Consider the following 17,418-nt stretch of genomic DNA (forward strand, 5'->3'; position numbering starts at 1 on the left):
TCGGGGAGCAGGGCCCAGGAGACTAGCCTCCCTCAGCTTAAAGGGTCTGCCCTCCATGCATGAGAAGGGGTTGCAGGAACCCAGTATGGCCTCAGATCCTACAGGAACCTAGAGCGCCTAAGACAGCAACAGTGTAAGGGACCGCATTAAGGACACCCAGCGAGGGCTTCCCTGGTGGTCCAGTGCTTAAGAATCCGCCTTGCAATGCGAGGGGCACTGACTCGATCCCTGGTCTAGGAAGTTTCCACATGCCACAGAGCACCTAAGCCTGTGGCCCGCAATTACTGAGCTCACAAGCTGCAGCTATGGAAGCCTGCGCACCTAGAGCCCCGGCTCCACAAGAACAGAAGCTACAGCGGTGAGAAACCTGAGCACCACAATGGAGAGTAGCCCCCTCTCACCACAACTAGAGAAAGCTCACGTGCAGCAACAAAGACCCCCCCCCACAGAATAAGTAAATAGATCTTTAAAAATGAAAAAAAAGAGAACACCCAATGAACAGCATTTTACAGGAAAACCCAGCTTGCCTAAAGTGCGGAGAAGTGGTAGGTGAGGTTTGCCCGACTGTGGGTGTCCTCACACACCGGCTAAGAGGTGTAGGCTTTTCCTTGCAAGCAAGGGGAAGGCGCTGAAAGGGGCAAGAGGCAAGTGGAATTTGTGTCCAGAGGTATGCTGGCAGCACCACTCATGCCCTCCAAAGGGCTCCTCCCTCTTCCATGCTTCTCCCCCATGCCAGCTCCTGCACTGGCCAGCTTTCCAGGTCAGTGCTCGGCACCAAGAGGTTATTAAACATGATTCCCTGAGTGCATGAATGGATAGCGTGTGACATCCATGGGAATCCAAAGGGGAGGAGTGTAAAGAACACTAAATATGACACCACGTTTACAACCACCATTTAAAAACTCAACGGTGGAAAAGAAATTATTATTCAATTATTTTTCTTAGGCAGAGACATCTATCTGAAATCAATATTTTGGTAAGTCATTTAGGGTAAGTTACACGATCATCAGAAACGATCACAGAACGGCCTTTAAGGAAAGTGGCTCTAGTTAACCCCGTTGCCCTCTGCTTCACCATGATCTGTACGGAGTTTTCTACAGGTCTGGGAGTGGAGGCTGGGCATGGCTGCTCTGCTTCTCATGAAAGAAGAGGGGACAGTCACCCAGATCAGGCACTTCCTGGGGACAGGGAAATGGAAAAACACTCAGAGAAAGGATGTTCGAGAAGCAGAGCATCTGAAACGGATCTTTAAGTCGTTTGCTGCAAACCCCCTCATTTCCCTCCCTAGGGATCCTGCTTGGCTGACTTCAATTCTTGGGTCAGGGGTTTGTTCATTTCAAGTTCTGTTCCCAAGCTGGTGCAGGATAGAAAGAGGCCATTCCCATAAATGCTAGGACCTGAGGATGAGGGACAGCTGACATCTGGCACCGGTGGATGGACCATGAGTCATCCATGCTGAAAGGGCCCTGAAGACGGCCTCCAGGAGGACACGGGGCTGGGGAGAGGCAGGCGGCCAACGTGAGGATGAGACAAATCCCTGAGGACAGCGGACAGATCCAGCGGCTCCTTGACCAGCCCACCGCCAACGCCAGCACCTGCTCAGGTCCCTGATTTCTCTGTCTGTGTGATGATCTTTGATTCTCACAACTTAGCAGGCGAGCAGAACACAGGGAGGGCAGGACATCAAGAGGACAAAGACTCAAAGGAAGTTTTTCCAGGGGGGGAAAATAAATAATAATAGGCTTTCACACCAAGCACTGTTCTAGGAATTCAACTGCTCACCCTGTGTTCTAAGTGTACATTTACTAAGAAAGCAAAAATAAACCAGATGAAAGCCATTGAAACCCTCCCAGAAAGAAGGCTTCCCCAGCTTGTACCCCACCACCACTTCGCCCCATGACTCTCTGGAACGTGGTGCAGCTAGCCGCAGAAAGGGAAGGCTGTAATTAAAAGGAGACTGGCTGATGCTGATGCTCAAATTAAACTCCTTTAAACAACAACAACAACAACATTTTCAATAAAAAGAGGCCAAACTCAGCATGCTTCAGTCATTACTGGAACACTTTTCTTCCAGGAGGGTTAGCAAATAGGAAGTACAGGGCCTTGAAATTTTGATCAAGCAAAGTGTTTTAAAGGGTTTTTATTTCCTCCCTGTTCATTAAAATTGCACTACTGTGATTCTATTCTGTGTATAAACTAACTACACACACGCCCGCTGTGTTGCTTCTACCCAGTGAGGACGAGAGGACCCTCTGCAGGAGCTAATATCTCTTTTAGGATTTGTTGGGGAAAAGCCATACAGACAAAAGTATAAATGAAAATAGCCCATGTATATTTATATATATATAAACATACAAAAACAAGTGCCTATTCCCATCACCAGGGTAGTGGCTTTGAACTTGAGAACATAAGAAAAATACGTCTATTCGATCAAAGAAGCAGATCTACACTCGAGAATGTGACTTACAGGGGCCCAGAGGCCCCTCACGCCATGACTGAACCTGGGAGAACTGAACCCCAGCACCTCAGAGAAGAGAAGGACCCTGACCGCGGCAACCTGGAGCCTGCTATTCCCAACACAGCCCCCTCCCTTTTGGCTCAGCGACAAGAAAGGGAGGGAAAGAAAAAGAGAGAACCAGGAGGAGAGGGAGAGAGGCCTGGGCGAGAGAGAGAAAAGCAGTGATGAGAATGAAGGAAAGATTTCAGAGTGCCTTTGGTCACAGTAAGAGAAACCAGTTCAAGTCAGATTACGAGAAACAGAGAGATGTACTTTCAAGACAAAGGGGTGATTCGTGGAAATCCACTCAAGTGGGCCTTGGGAAAGTTCTAGAGTAAGGGTCTAGACTATCTTCAGGCCCATAGGCCACCCCCCAGGCTCTTTCAGCTCCCTGCCCTACTCCTCCCACCACCTAATTCCAGGCCAGCACCCTCCCTTCTCAGCCCTCAGAGAAGTGCATACAAAGACACACGGGGTCTCAGGATCAAACACGTGTGTCCCCACACCCAGCTGCACACTGGAGAAGATGCACAGGCCCATCTTCTCCAGTTCCCGGGCTCATTAGAGCTCAGATAATGGAACAGCTCCTCCCGCTAATGGCCCACAAGCAAGTGAAGGAGGGAAACCAGCCCCTCTCCTACTTTCTGAAGAGAAGCAGGGAGGAAATGGTCACTGACTATAGCCCCAAAGTTTTTAAGAGTGCAGCAGCCAGCTGGCCATCTCCGAATCCCAAGTCCAACCTCCCCGCAGTGAGAATCTGATTGGCCTACACACCCAGCTCAGCTCAGTACTGCAGGGAGCAGTCACGTGATGCGAACATGGGCCAGAGCGCAGCTCCAGAGCCGAAGCTGGGAGCGGTCCCCGAGCAAGAGGGATCACCCAAAAGCTCAGGTGAGGAAGGCTCTGGAAAATGAGAGAGGATGGGGAGTAAGTGGCAGTCAGATGGATTTATCTGGAGGCCAGCAGTGCCCTGGGTGAGGGCAGTTTCAGGGGTACGTAGGGCTGACAGATAGACATCCATGGGAAGGAGAGGCGGGGGGACATCACTGGAATATTTGGGCTGGGCACTCAAGGGGAGAGAAGGAGTCACAACTGGGAGATCAGGGTCCTAAAGGAGTGTTTTCAAAGGGAAAAGTTCTGAACACACTTGACTGATGGTGGAAAAGAGCCAGTAGGTGGAAATTTGCTGTGTGACGCAGTCAGCCCAGCCCAGTGCTCTGTGATGACCCGGGATAGATGGCAGGGGGGGAGATGGGAGACGGGTTCAACAGGGAGGGGCCATGTGTACTCCTAGGGCTGATTCATGTTGATGTTTGGCAGAAGCCAGCGCAATATTGTAAAGCAATTATCCTCCATTAAAAAATTTTTTAAAAAGAGCCAGTAGAGGAGGAACATGGACTCCCAAGAAGGCAGGTGGAAATGCTGGCTTTGGGAAAGAGGGGGACAGTTCTTCCATCTCAACAGAAATGAAGCAGGAAGCAGAGCAGTCAGAGCCTGTAATCAAAGCATCCCGACGAAGTGGTGTGTGTGTGGGTGTGGGTGTGCACACGTGTGGTGTGTGTGGGGGTGGTGTGTGTGCACACGTGTGGTGTGTGTATGTGGGTGTGTGTGGTGTGTGTGTGTACATACACCATGCACAACCGTACAAGGGAAAGGAAGTAGGGGGATACTCTGTGTAGATCATGGACATGGGCTGAACGAATGAATTAATAAATAATGAGCTGATGAGTGAATACTCAACACATCTGCTGAGAGACTACAAACCAGGCCTGCTCTTTTTTTTTTCTTTTGAGAAGATTTGTCCTCGAATTGCCACCTATGCCCCTTGGCAGTACAGCATCTGGAGTAGCAGAAAGGAACCATCCCATTACCCCCTGGAAGTGGGCCATCCGGTTGCCCACAGACAAGCCACACTTCTTCTCTAAAACATTTTAAATTAACTACAAAAGCTGGAGAAGTGTGATTAAGCCCCTACAGCTGCAAATCACAGAGTGTGCAACAACTGGGCCCAGACAATTTTAAGGGCTGTTGTTACAAATGAAAACAACAGGCAGACGTCCCTGGCTGGGTCCCTCTCCTCCACCACCGCCTGGATGCCCTCCACACCCCAGTAGGTACTGGATCTGCCTGCGCAGGACACCCCACTCTGCAGGGCCCCAGGGTCAGGAATAAAGCCCCCTGGAATAACCGGGCTGTTGAATTTCAAATCGAATCACCCCCACAGGCCCATCTTCTCCAGTTCCTGGGCTCATTAGAGCTCAGATAATGGAACGGCTCCTCCCGCTAATGGCCCATGAGCAAGTGAAGGAGGGAAACCAGCCCCTCTCCTACTTTCTGAAGAGAAGCAGGGAGGAAATGGTCATTGACTATAGCCCCAAAGTTTTTAAGAGTTTTGGAACAACTTCCTACCATGAGAGATCTGGAGCATGAAGAATGGATTCACCAGGAGGTAGTGGTTATAGGCAGAACAGACATTCATCCGGGCATCCTAGTGACCGATGTCCAGTGCTCTAGAAGGTTCCACAGCTAATCTCACCAGTAGGCAGGAAGTGTGAGAGATTCCTGGAGCCAGAGGAGGTCTTCAGAGGCTGCGGGACTGCCTGCCAGGGAAGTGACATTGGCTGGGAGCTGCCTGATTTGTGTTGATCTGTAGGACACGCTCTCCAGGGACAGTGAAGAATGTGATAGCAATTGGACAACTGGAAATAGAGAAGTCAACCAAGATGTTTCTAGTAATCAGCCATGTGTGCAGGGCTCAGGTCCTCTCTGCTGGAAAAACAGGAAGCATTTTGGGCTTGCAGCATTCCCTGGGTCAGGACTCCATTGGCGCCTCCGCCAGGGGCCACAAGAACAGAGAGTACCCCTTTCGGCCCCGAGGTCTGATGCTGAGCCCTAGCCGCCCTCCAATCACATTCACTTGCTTAGAAATCATCTGATCTTCAGAAAGTGATGCCTAACAAAGAAGAGGACTTGGAGTTGGGGGTTCTATGCAAAAGAAAGCTAAGAGCAGCTCACTAATTGTGTGGGGACCCAGCAAGTGTTCCTGAAAGGACAAAAGCAGTTTGGTTACCTCCACACATGAGATGTGTTGTCAAGTGCCCGGTGCCCAGAAGGTGAAAAGGTAAGCAGGTTCTACCCGGTCCTATTAAAGTCACTCCCACTAAATTGAATGGAAACAAAGGGATTCATGGCTCCAGGGCTTTCCTAGCCCATCAGGCTGGGAATCACTTCTTACAGGCAAGTGACCTCAGGAAATAGAATTAGGATTCCTCAAACAAATTCTACCTCATCCCTGATCTGTGCTTCCTGTTGTTGTTATTAGCTGGGAAGAAACTTTGGGGTCACCCCAAGCAATGCAGTTACCCATCTGAGTCACCTCCCCGCTTCCCATCCATCATGAAACCTGCAAAGGAATTGTTAAGAATCCCAAGGACCTGCTTATGTGAGTGTCCCAGAAATCTCAAAAGAGGAAAGGGATGTGGACGGGCTTCTTAGGTGGCTCATTGGTAAAGAATCTGCCTTCAGTGCAGGAGACACAGGGTCGATCCCTGAGTTGGGAAGATCCCCTGGAGAAGGCAATGGCAACCCACTCCAGTACTCTTGCCTGGAAAATCCCATGGACAGAGGAGCCTGAAGGTCTACAGCCCATGGAATCACAAAGAGTTGGACGTGACTTAACAACTCAACAATAACAACAACAAAGGGATGTGGACACCAAAGTTTCACAACCCAAAGGCCTTGGCCAGCCCAATGATGTCACATGATGGGGGAGCAAGAGTGAGCTATCACCATGGCAACCAGAAGGACCACCTATGACTCAGGGATCTCTCCTCCTGGGCCACCCCCAGCAGATTCTCACAATCTTCCAGGCAGGGAAAAGGGGGGTGTGCTCACCGAGAGGAAACTAAGGCCTGCCTTCTTCTGGTCCCGGACTCCCAACCCAATCCCACACTTTCTGTGTCCTCATCTGCCAGGGAACGAGGGGGCAGTCCATTTCATAACCAGTATGTAGGTGTTGAATGCCTCCTGTGTGGAGGGCTCTGGGCTCTGCCCCAGAGGACACAGGCAGCGGGGACCACAGACTGAACAGTCTCTGAAATGCAAGTCAGACGCCCATCAGGGCTGAGGAGCTGTGGCTCCTGGAGGAGGGCATGACCGATTCTGCCCCTGGGGATCCAGGAGACTCACCGAGGAGGTGACCTCAGGGCTGGAACATTGAGCAGCTCATTATGAACTGGCAGACAGAACTTCCAGCTGGGCTGGGAACACTTCTCAGCTCCCCAAGGCAGAGGAGTTCGTCTGCAGTCAGGGCCTGGCCCCGGGAGCCTGGGTCACGCCAGGCCATGTTCCTGGCTGTATGCTGGTGGGGTGCCAAGGGCTTCGCCTCCCCTCCTGCCCCTCGTGCCTCCTGCTCCTCCTGCCCTGATCCAGCTCTGATCCACTCCTTTCCCTTCTAAAAATGCCCCGTTCATGCACCAACTGCCGTGAACTCACCAACATTACCATTCTACTTGAAACACCTTTTTAAACATTTACAAAAGTGGAGAAGATAAATTAATGCACCTCTATCACCTAAATTCAACAGTTTTCACCTCACAGCTAGCTGCGTTGCATGCATAATCCAGCTTGCTTTTCCCATCCTCCACCCTAGACAACATACCATTTCATCTGTAATTATTACATAAAGTATCTTAAAAAGATCAGTTTTCTTAACCCACATCCACAAGACTGTTCCTTTAAAAAATATCAGTTTCTGAATATTATCAAATATCCAGTCAGTGATCCCAAGTCCGGATTTTTCAGACTGCATCCTCAAGATGTTATTTAATACATTCCTCTGTTCCTTCACTTCTCTGTAAAAGGATATTTAGATCTAGAGACTGAGTGATTATTTTTGGCAAAAACTTCAAAGGCAGTGGTACCTTCCATCAGCAAGTACAGCAAATCTGGTCAGTTCCTTCTGAGATGTTAACAGACATGGATGCCAGATCCATCCATTTCTTAGAGGTAGTCACACGGTGATGCTCTAATTCTATAACTCCTTCACTGATTGGCCAAAATGCTTCTTAAAAAAAGAGAGACTTCATATTGGGGGCAGGAAGGACAGAATGAAAACTTGATTCTTTCCCTTCTTATACCAGTTTCCCAAAGGTTGAATTGCTTTCCTAACGTTCTTCAAAAGTAACCAAAGAGTATCTGATTTTTAGCACCATTATAAAGGCTTGGATTGGGGGACTTTCCTGGCGGTCCAGTGGTTAAGACTCCACCTTGCAATGCAGGGGACACTGGTTCAGTCCCTGGCTGGGGAACTAAGATGCCACACGCTGTGGAGCAACTGAGCCTGTGCGCCACAACTAGAGAGTCCACGCACCCGTAACTAAGACCTGACACGGCGAAATAAATATTAAAAAAATAAATAAAATAAAGGCTCGGATTTCAACACATCTGATGTGCTTTAATCCACTGCAGTCAGTCCCTTGCAGTCATCAAGGGAATTGTGGTGTCTGAATTGTCTCCTCTTTTGCCAGTAGGACTTTGGCTCCTGCGTCTACTCTGACATTTCTCTGCTTTCTGGGGTGACAAGATGGTCCAGGCTCATCTTGTACATTCATCTCAGTCTTGTTTATTTCAATAGCAGGTCCCCTGACCCCCGCCTCCAATCTGTCTGTGTCTTCACGGCAGCTAGATTAATCTTCCCTCAAATTAATTTTAGCTGTTTCTCTTCTTGGGAGACAGCGTGATCCAAGAAAGAAACAGGACCTTTGGAACTGGGGAGAACTGGGTTTGAAAGTTGGCTGCATCAATTACAAGATGTGATGACATCATCTTCTGAGCCTCAACTGCCTTGTTGTAAAAACAGGAATAATAATATCTTACCTTAGAGGATTATGGTAAAGACTAAATAAACGTAAAGTGTCTGGTTTAGAATCTGATGAATAGTAAGTACATATTGCATCCATTCCCTTTCTTATTGTTCTTTTTGAGTGGTTCCTAGTGCCCCTCGCATTGTACAAACTTCCAAGCCCCCTTTCCTCTGACCCACAATGTCTGTTCATCCACCTCCACTCCAGTCCCACCAGCCCACTCTCACCCAAGCTCCTAACTCCCATACCAACCTTTATTTACACCACCCACTTCTGTCTTAAATGGCCCACACACTTCTGTTTATCCAAATCCCACCCATCAGTGAAGACCCAGTTTAGGTCCTTCTGTTTTCCCAAATCCTTCAGACCTCATACTTTTCTCTTCCCCCGAAAGCCTGTCTGCCTGCCCACAAAAGCAGGCTGGGGGCTAAACTCTTCTGTGGCCATTTTCCTCTGCTGCCTACAAGTTAGGACAGAATACACTCCAAGAACCGCTGTTTCTGAAGCTGAGGACTGCTGTGTGCACAGATCCCTGGGCACCCCATCTAGATGTACGGCTGTGAGTGTGCAGGGCCAGCTAAGGGTGTGCTCATGAGTGTGTACACTGGTGTGCACATGTGTGCATGATTGCATGTGTGCATGTGTGGTCAACACCCTGCAGGAAGCCAGGCTCCCTGCTGTCCTCTCTGACTCAGAGTCACAGGGAGTCCCTGAGGCCCAGCCCCACCCTCAAACTTCAGCCAGAACGCGGGAGGATCCTGATCTGGACAGAGACCTAGTGATGGTCTCCTTGGGGATCTCAGTTTTCCAAACCAGATATGACCCCATCTGGAGAAGGAAGAGCCATAAAGGACTAGAGAAAGCTTCCCTGTCCAGATTTACCAGCTGGATCTGGAATGAAAGATGAGCCCTGCACAGAACTTTTCCATGGAAGAACCATCCCCCAAAGAATCAGCGAGAAGCACACTCAGCAAGACCCAAGACAGGAAACCCCGCCCACCCAGCAGCCTGGACAACCATGCCAAGGCATCACAAAACTTGGAGAGGAAGCTGTGACCTGCGGGGTCCACCTACTAGCCCTTCCTGGACGTCAGTGTCTGTCCCAAGATGGAGTCCCTGCTGTGAAGAAAGAAAGAAGAAACTGTGTTTCTGGTACAAGACAAAATGGTGTGCCAGGGCAGATGCCGAAGCCCTGAGTGGGCTTTCTTGGGTCTTTGGGCTTTAAAAGAAATGCCTGCCCCTTCCCTCAAAAGGGTTCAAAGCTCAGCATAAAAAAGCAACAGTGATTTAAGCCCCATAACTGGAGTTTCCTTGGAGGGCTAGAGGGGCAGGGGGAGCCCTGGGAGGAACAGAGGGGCTGGGCAGCACCCCAAGAAGAAGATGGCTGGTGAGGAGGTTCGTGGAAAGCCCAGGGGTCCCTTGGGACAGACACGGGCACAAGTTCAGTGGTCACCTGTCAACTCTGTCCTGAACTCACCTCTGGTGTCCTGAGTTGTCAGGAAGAGGCGTGGGCTGATGTGCTGCAGGGGATGAAGGAAGTGGGCTGCATTCCCGGCTAGCAGCTCTGTGTCCAGAGGCAGCAGAACATAGGTGAGACAATCCCAGTGATTCCAGACGAAAGTGGCTTTGGGGCTGAGCAGGAGGGGGCTGGGATCTTTCTACAGGGAGTGAAAATGGAGCCTCAGTTTGCTTGTGTGTGTGTGTGTTAGTCATCTCTGACTCTTTGTGACCCCATGGACTAAAGCCCGCTCCTCTGTCCATGGAACCTCCAGGCAAGAATACTGGAGAGGATTGCCATTTCCTTCTCCAGGGCATCTTCCTGACCCAGGGATCAAACCCAGATCTCCTGCATTGCAGGTGGATTCTTTACCACCTGAGCCACTAGGGAAGCCCTGGGGTATTAAAGGCGTGGTGTCACTTCTCGTAAAAAACCACGGGGTGCCTGGTGGGGGCAGACATCCACTCTCCTGGCTTTTTCTTCCCAGCCTAATCTCGCCACGTCTTTCAAGCTCTGCCAAGTTCGTTCCATGGACGAGTTCCATGGAATGTTCCACGTTCATCCATCCCCCTCGTAACAATTTTTTTTCCTTGTAGCTGTTTAATCCTTTGAGTCTCCTCCCTCATTCACTCAGCACCCTCTGGGTTCAAAGCTCTGGATGGGACCTTGGGGGACCACTGAGATCAAAGCAGACATTAGGACAGCACCATGACCTGTGTGGGCTCTTCCTGCACAAAAAAAGTCTTAAAAATTCCACATTATAGCAGTGTTGGTACAAAGGTGAATATATTAACAGTACATATGACAACATTTTCTTCAACATAAATGTTCATTTTCTTTTTGCTTCTGATTTTTAAAGAAATGAAAACTAAATGCTGTGGACCCCTGAGAGTATCATGAGTCCTAGGCACTGTGCTTGATGGAGCCTTGGGCCCTGGCAGAGAGATGCAGAGTTGCCAGTCTGGCTCATGGTCAAGGATGGAAAGTGGGCCATCCTGGGAGCTTTCAGAAGCCCCATAGCTCAAGGGCACTCAGACAACATCAAAACTTCAGGATGGGACACAGATATCGGTATTATTTTTAAAGCTCCCCAGTTGATTAAAGGTGCACTCAAGATTGTGAAACAGGGATTCTCAGCTCCAGCTGCCCAAGAGAATTACCTGAGGAGCTTTCTGTAAAAACCCAGGGAAGAGGTGTTGTGCATCCACCTTCTTAAGGCCTCAGCGATCCCCCTGTAAAAGGCTCCTCCTTCCCTTGCTAGGCAGGGACTTAGATGTCCTCACCATTGTTGAGTTGCAATTCTCTGCTGATTCTGAATAAACCTCTTTGCTAGAGAAATATCTAGCCATCTATTTGTTTCAAATCAACACCATTAAACAACAATGCCTCATCCTCCCCCCTCCCATCGGACCCTGGCAACCACTTTTCTGCTCCTATCCCTACGCACCTGACTGCTCCAGGCAAGTGGAATCACACAGTATTTGTCCTTTCGTTTCTGGCTTATTTCCTTCACAACACCCTCAAGGTTCATCTATGTTGTCGCACGTAGGATCCCATGTTCATGCGTTGTAGCACATCTGTGTCCCCTCACTCAAAGGCTAAATATTGTTCCATCCTGTGTACAGGACACGTGTTATTCCTTCAGGAGATTTCGTCTCTTTCGTCTACCACTGATTTCAGTGTCTAGAACCATGCCGGCACACAGGATGTGTTCACGTATGTGTTGAAAGACTACTTTAAATGAAAGGATCCATCGCAAGCACTTTTTGCCTTCCAAAAGCATTAGCCATTGTGGTGGTGACTAGCTGTCTTCATTGTAGAGGTACCCATGTAAACAGAGGGCACTCTCAGTGCTGCCAAGAAGCAGGGCCATTTCCCCAGGCCACCCCCGGGTGCACAGAGAGTGAGGTGGGAGAAGCCACAAGTTGGAGCTCCATGTCACCGGTGCTCTCGAGCTTGAGAGTCAGAATCTGAAGATCCGCCAGCTTCTGCCTGAGCCAGGCGGGTTCCTGCCATCTTGGGACCTTCTGCTGGGACACACAAAGGTGGGAGGAGCTGACGGCTGCCCTCCGCCAGCCCTTATCCTTCTCAGGGACCCTCGCTTTCCTCTCAGATGAATTCCTCTTCCAGGAAGGCCCCAGTCGGCATCTGTAAATAAGAGCTGGTGAAGCGATGGAGGCAGCAAACACTGGCCCCCTCGCTCCCTCCTGCCTAAAGGAAACCTGGAGTCCAAGTGGGTGGTCGTCGTTATGATAGGGAGAGAGAGGCCTTCTGCACTTCCTCTTTGGAGAAATCCCAGGAGACTCAGATCATCCACCTGAAGATGGTCACTGGGCAGCCCAGGGCCATCTCTCTTGTCTCTTTGTCACGACACAGACCCGGACCCACGATGGCGCCACCGTCCGAGGCCTCTGTTCCAGCTGCAGGCTGGTGAGGGGTATGAGGGAGCCCAGGAGGGAGGGGGGCACAGGAACGGCCGAGATGTCTTTTCACAGAAAACTCTGGAACCTTTAACCCTCTGCCAGAGCCTCACCACCCAGAGTTTGATGGGGCCAGCTCCGTCTCTCCCAGCAGCTCCAGCTTGCCCAGCAGCCTTCTGACATGAAGTAATAATTGTCAGAGAGGGTCAGGCTCCAGCAGCTGAGAAAACACAAGCGTGACCCTGCAAAGGAAGGCAGACCCTGCCGATTCGGACGCAGCCCATTAGCAGGTCAGAGAACCTTCCCCGCTGACATCTGCAATGTGGCTGCCTCAACAGGAGACGTGACGGCAGAGACAGCCTCTGGGCAGTCACCTTGACGGGGCGTGTGTTGAGCCCTCCTTCCAAGTGGCTGTAATGCTACAGTGAAAACACAACAGAAGGCAGTTCACGGGTGTTTCTGCTTTAGTACAAAACCAACAACCAACCACAGGAATTTTGGAGATTACACAAAAGCACAGACGGGATAAATTGCCCATAATTTTATTCCTACGAGAAGAGAGCTGCTGTCTCGTGGCACAGAAACCTCGATCTTTGTCAGTGTGTGGATATGTGTCTCTGTGCGTGTGTATAAGCATATTGTGTGCACGCATGTGCACATACGTTGTGTGTATTATGTGTGAGTGTATATATGCATGTTATGCTATATGCACGCATGTGTATTATGTGTATATTATGTGTAGTGTATATGTGTAGGTATATGCATTACATGTGTGTATGTATATGTATCTATATGTCTATAAATATATATTGCATGCAAGCATATGTTTGTATGTGTACATTATTTGTATATATGTGTATACATTCCCAACATCCATTGGATCATAGAAAAAGCAAGAAGAGAGTTCCAGAAAAATACCTATTCTGCTTCATTGACTACACTAAAAATTTTTGACTGTGTGGATCACAACAACCTGTGGAAAATTCTTCAAGAGATGGGAATACCAGACCACCTTACCTGCCTCCTGAGAAATCTGTATGCAGGTCAAGAAGCAACAGATAGAATGAGACATGGAACAATGGACTGATTCCAAATTGGGAAAGGAGTACGTCAAGGCTGTGTATTGTCACCCTGCTTATTTAACTTATATGCAGAGTACATCATGCAAAATGCCGGGTTGGATAATTCACAAATTGGAATCAAGATTGCCAGGAGAAATATCAATAATTTCAGATGTGCAGATGACATCACCATTATGGAGAAAGCAAAGAGGAAGTAAAGAGCCTCTTGATGAAAGTGAAAGAGGAGAGTGAAAAAGTTGGCTTAAAATTCAACATTCAGAAAACGAAGATCATGGCTTTTTGTCCCATCACTTCACGGCAAATAGATGGAGAAACAATGGAAACAGTGACACTATTTTCTTGGGCTTCAAAATCACTGCGGATGGTGACTGCAGCCATGAAACTAAAAGACACTTGCTGCTTGGAAAAAAAGCTATGACAAATCTAGATGGTGTATGTATGTACAGTGTATGTATGTAAGGGTATATGTGTGAGGATATGTATGTGTATGCATATTATGTGTGTACATATGTGTACATATGTATCTATATGTGTCTATATGTATATGCATATATAGGTGCAGGTATATGTATGTGTTTTATATTATGTGCATGTATTATGTTTATACATGTGTAAGCATGTGTACGTACCCATGTATGTGTAGGTGTGTTATGTGTATGTATATTGTGTGCATATATATGTATGTATACATGTGTATTGTGTGTATTATGTGCATTTATGTGTGTATATCACTTGCATATGTGTGTGTATGTATATAGAGGCAGTGATATTTTTATGAGGATAGACTTCTATTTGTAACAAAAGTCAATCATTAGTATAAGAAGATATGCTATGAGGTCAAAGGTGTTTTGGTATTGTAGCTTTAAAAATGTTTGTAGACATCTTTCATATGCTTCCATAGCAGCATTTTCCAAACTGTTCCACGAATCACACACACACATGAATTAAAATAAAAACCGGGACTTGCTGTTGCCCAGCTAGAGAGTCCCGGGCACACAGGGACCCTGAGAAACTGTATCAATAAAAGCGATTAAGCACGGTTTACCTCGCACCGTCGGCCACTGACCACCTTTCTTCACGTGACCACTGACCCTGCTGGTCTGAGGGATAAAGGCAACCATCTTTTCTCACACCCTTTCCTGAAGCCGGGGTCCAGTCCTTTCCAGTTCTCCTGGCCTGAGGAGAGGCCAGTCCAACATCACTGAGGGGATTCTGAAAGCAAAAAAGGAGCGGGAAAGTGGCCAAGCATCTGAGTAACATAACGCTTTCCCTGCACATTCCCCCAGCTGCTCCTGGCCAAGGAGTGAGACAGATGACAGGAAGGGAATGAAAATCATCACTTCTCTAACACACAAGGTGACTATCACTGCCCGAACTTTGACCCATTTTCTCACTCTAACCAAATTATGGGGGTTGACAGGCAGGGGGAGAGAAGACATTCAGAAATCTTATAAACAAGGATCTTAGCTCTCTTTTTTTAATTTGGATTACAGTGTATTGATTGCTTCTGTAATCTGCTTTTTCACAGCATATCATGAGGATTTTCTCAGGGCATGAAATAGTTTTATAAAACAGAATTTTCAATAACTTCATACAATTCTATCTTGCAGATTTTCACCCAGCGAGCCAGTTATCAGTTTGTTGCCTACGGGATCCAAATTCGCCTGCAGCACCTGCTCTGTGAGAAGCGGCTGTGAGCACTCACTGGCTCTCCTTGACCATGGGTGCAATGCTAAACTTCTGTCAGTAGAGGGCAAGAGAGGACCCATGCAGGAGAAGGCCAGGTCCTTTCCCCTCGTTTCTGGGAGAGACATTTGCTCTTTTTCATCCCTGTTGCATTGTCAGTTGTGTGCATGCGTGTATGTGTGTGTGTATGTGTGTGTGTGTGTGTGTGTGTGTGTGTATGCCCGGTGGTGCCCCGCCCTAGCACACAGGCAGCATCAGAGCCTTGGCCCAGGCTGGTGACTGCCCAGCTGCAGACCCCCAGTGGGGACACCGCTGTGCTGCCAGCCTCATGCAGGCAGTGGCGCCTTGACCGCTCTCTATGTGCCCACCTATAAGCCCCGTTTGCCTGTGCTTTGGGACACACGTTCCTGCTGCCAGGGGACATGGGTCAGCTCTCACCAGTGGACTTCTGTCCCAGCCAGTGACCGCACCCCCAGCCCACACCATACCTGTTTCATCTATGGTGAACCCCCTTCCCAGTCTGCCTTTTCTTGGGTGTCTTCCTGACCTAGGGCACCCGAGTTCTCTTTCCATCTTTATAGCCACTTTCATACCGTTGTTTCATAATTTCTTATAGTGAATGTCCCTTGTTCAAATTATTGTACAGTTTCTGCCTCCTGATTGAACCCAGATGTAAAAACCCAGCGCTTTTCAGACATTACTTTTGAGTTGTTTTAATTTGAAGTTGAGCAGTAGGAAAGGATGTATTTACCCTAACGTGGCCACCAGGCCGAGCACAGGCAGCCAGAGAGCAGGGATGCTAGCCGGCTAAATGCCTGTCACGAGAACTAAGGCATTCACCTTCACGGCAGCCCCGGGGACGGCACTGGGACAACCTCAGCAGAGGGGTCTGCGGCCCTGTTCTCATCGGGAGGAACTGGGTCCCGGCACACGAGGCTCACTGGCTTGTCTACAAAGGCAGCACGAGGCTGGGGCTGGAGCTTCCGGGAGGCAAATGGACACACTCCCGTGCTTTATTACACAATGTACACATGATCATTTCAGAATGAAAACGCCTAATACCACCACACGCCACAGAGTCACTGGATACAGTTCTTAAAATGTTCCGCAGTTCTTTTTATCCCCAGAATACAGCCCAAACAGGGATGTAGTGTCAAATGACTGCATTTTATAGTCACCTGAAACAGTCCCTTTGGGGATAGTTACGCCACCGGTCCAAGTCCCAGTTCTGCTCAGCTGTTTCTCTTTGCTTTCAACGTTTAGGAAGCACACCTTAAAATATAATTTCATGGCATCATTATGTAAAACATTTTCATGATTTCAAAGGTAAATACACAAGGGGAATTTAATAGACTGCCCTTAACATGTGTGGGCTCTGGCACGAGGTCACAGACAGAGGCCTGCATTCTATGTGGACGTGTATTTTAAAATAATAAATTCTTAAATAGAATACGTGCCATCCTTTTCTTGGAGAAGCACCTCCTCACATGGACACAGAGGCCAATTTCCAAGGTAGAACTCGGGCTCCTTGGAGCTCCACGACTCCCCTGGTAAAGAACCCTCCTGCCAATACAGGAAACACAGGTCTGATCCCTGGGTCGGGAAGATCCCCTGGAAAAGGAAATGGCAACCCACTCCAGTATTCTGGCCTGGACAATCCCATTCAGAAGAGCCTGGCAGGATACAGTCCACAGGGTAGCAGGGTCAGACGTGACTTAGTGACTGAACAGCAGCCAGAGTCCCACAGTGAGAACAGTGGTGCAAGGCAGCCTGCCCCTCACTCCCTCTCTGGTCTCTTCCTTCACACCTTCCCACGGCTCAGGGGGCCTTGCACACACGTGGACGTGCCAGCCCTAGTCAGCTCTCGGGAGGATGGGCCCTGAGATGGGGCCCTGAAAGCGGGCTTGGGGTCATGCAGGACGTTAAGGGCCTCATGATCTAGAAAGGAGGCTGTCAGTGCCCTGTCACTTGGCCCTTGGGGTCCTCACCCCCAGGTCTGGGCAGGGACTCCTCCCACCCAGGACTACGGGCAGCATCTCCTATCCTGCACCCCTGCAGTCTTTGGTTTGCCCTTTTTATAAACAGACACACATTTTACATGTAAACAGACTGTATCTTCACACATACACATCTACACACAGACGTCCTACCCTGTGGCTAGGGATACTGGGAAGAAGACAGGAGCTCGTGTTCACAGAACCAGCCTCCTCCCAGCAGATGAGTTGGGAAACTGCTTTACCTTCTTCAGCCCCATCTCCCCCAGTGGAGAAGGGGCCTCACGGGCTGCAAGCTGCCAGCTCTCCACTGAAGCCCCAGGTCCTTAGCTGTGGTCAGCCAGACAGGCTTAAACATTCCCCACTGAATGACAATG

At 49.0% G+C, this 17,418-nt stretch overlaps 1 long non-coding RNA gene across 1 annotated transcript; it reads right to left on the minus strand.

The window, feature by feature from the left end:
- Positions 1–10,621: 10,621 nt before the first annotated feature.
- LOC147361196 (uncharacterized) lies at positions 10,622–16,322 on the minus strand. Its single transcript, XR_015139893.1, has 3 exons — positions 16,226–16,322; positions 14,407–14,573; positions 10,622–12,698 (listed from the first exon to the last, which is right to left on the minus strand). It is a non-coding gene; the product is annotated as an uncharacterized LOC147361196 (long non-coding RNA).
- Positions 16,323–17,418: the final 1,096 nt, after the last annotated feature.

The sequence above is a fragment of the Bos grunniens genome, chromosome 13 (genome assembly GCF_055505025.1).
Source record: "Bos grunniens cultivar Pamir isolate PY7600 chromosome 13, Bosgru_T2T1.0, whole genome shotgun sequence".
NCBI lineage: Eukaryota > Metazoa > Chordata > Mammalia > Artiodactyla > Bovidae > Bos > Bos grunniens.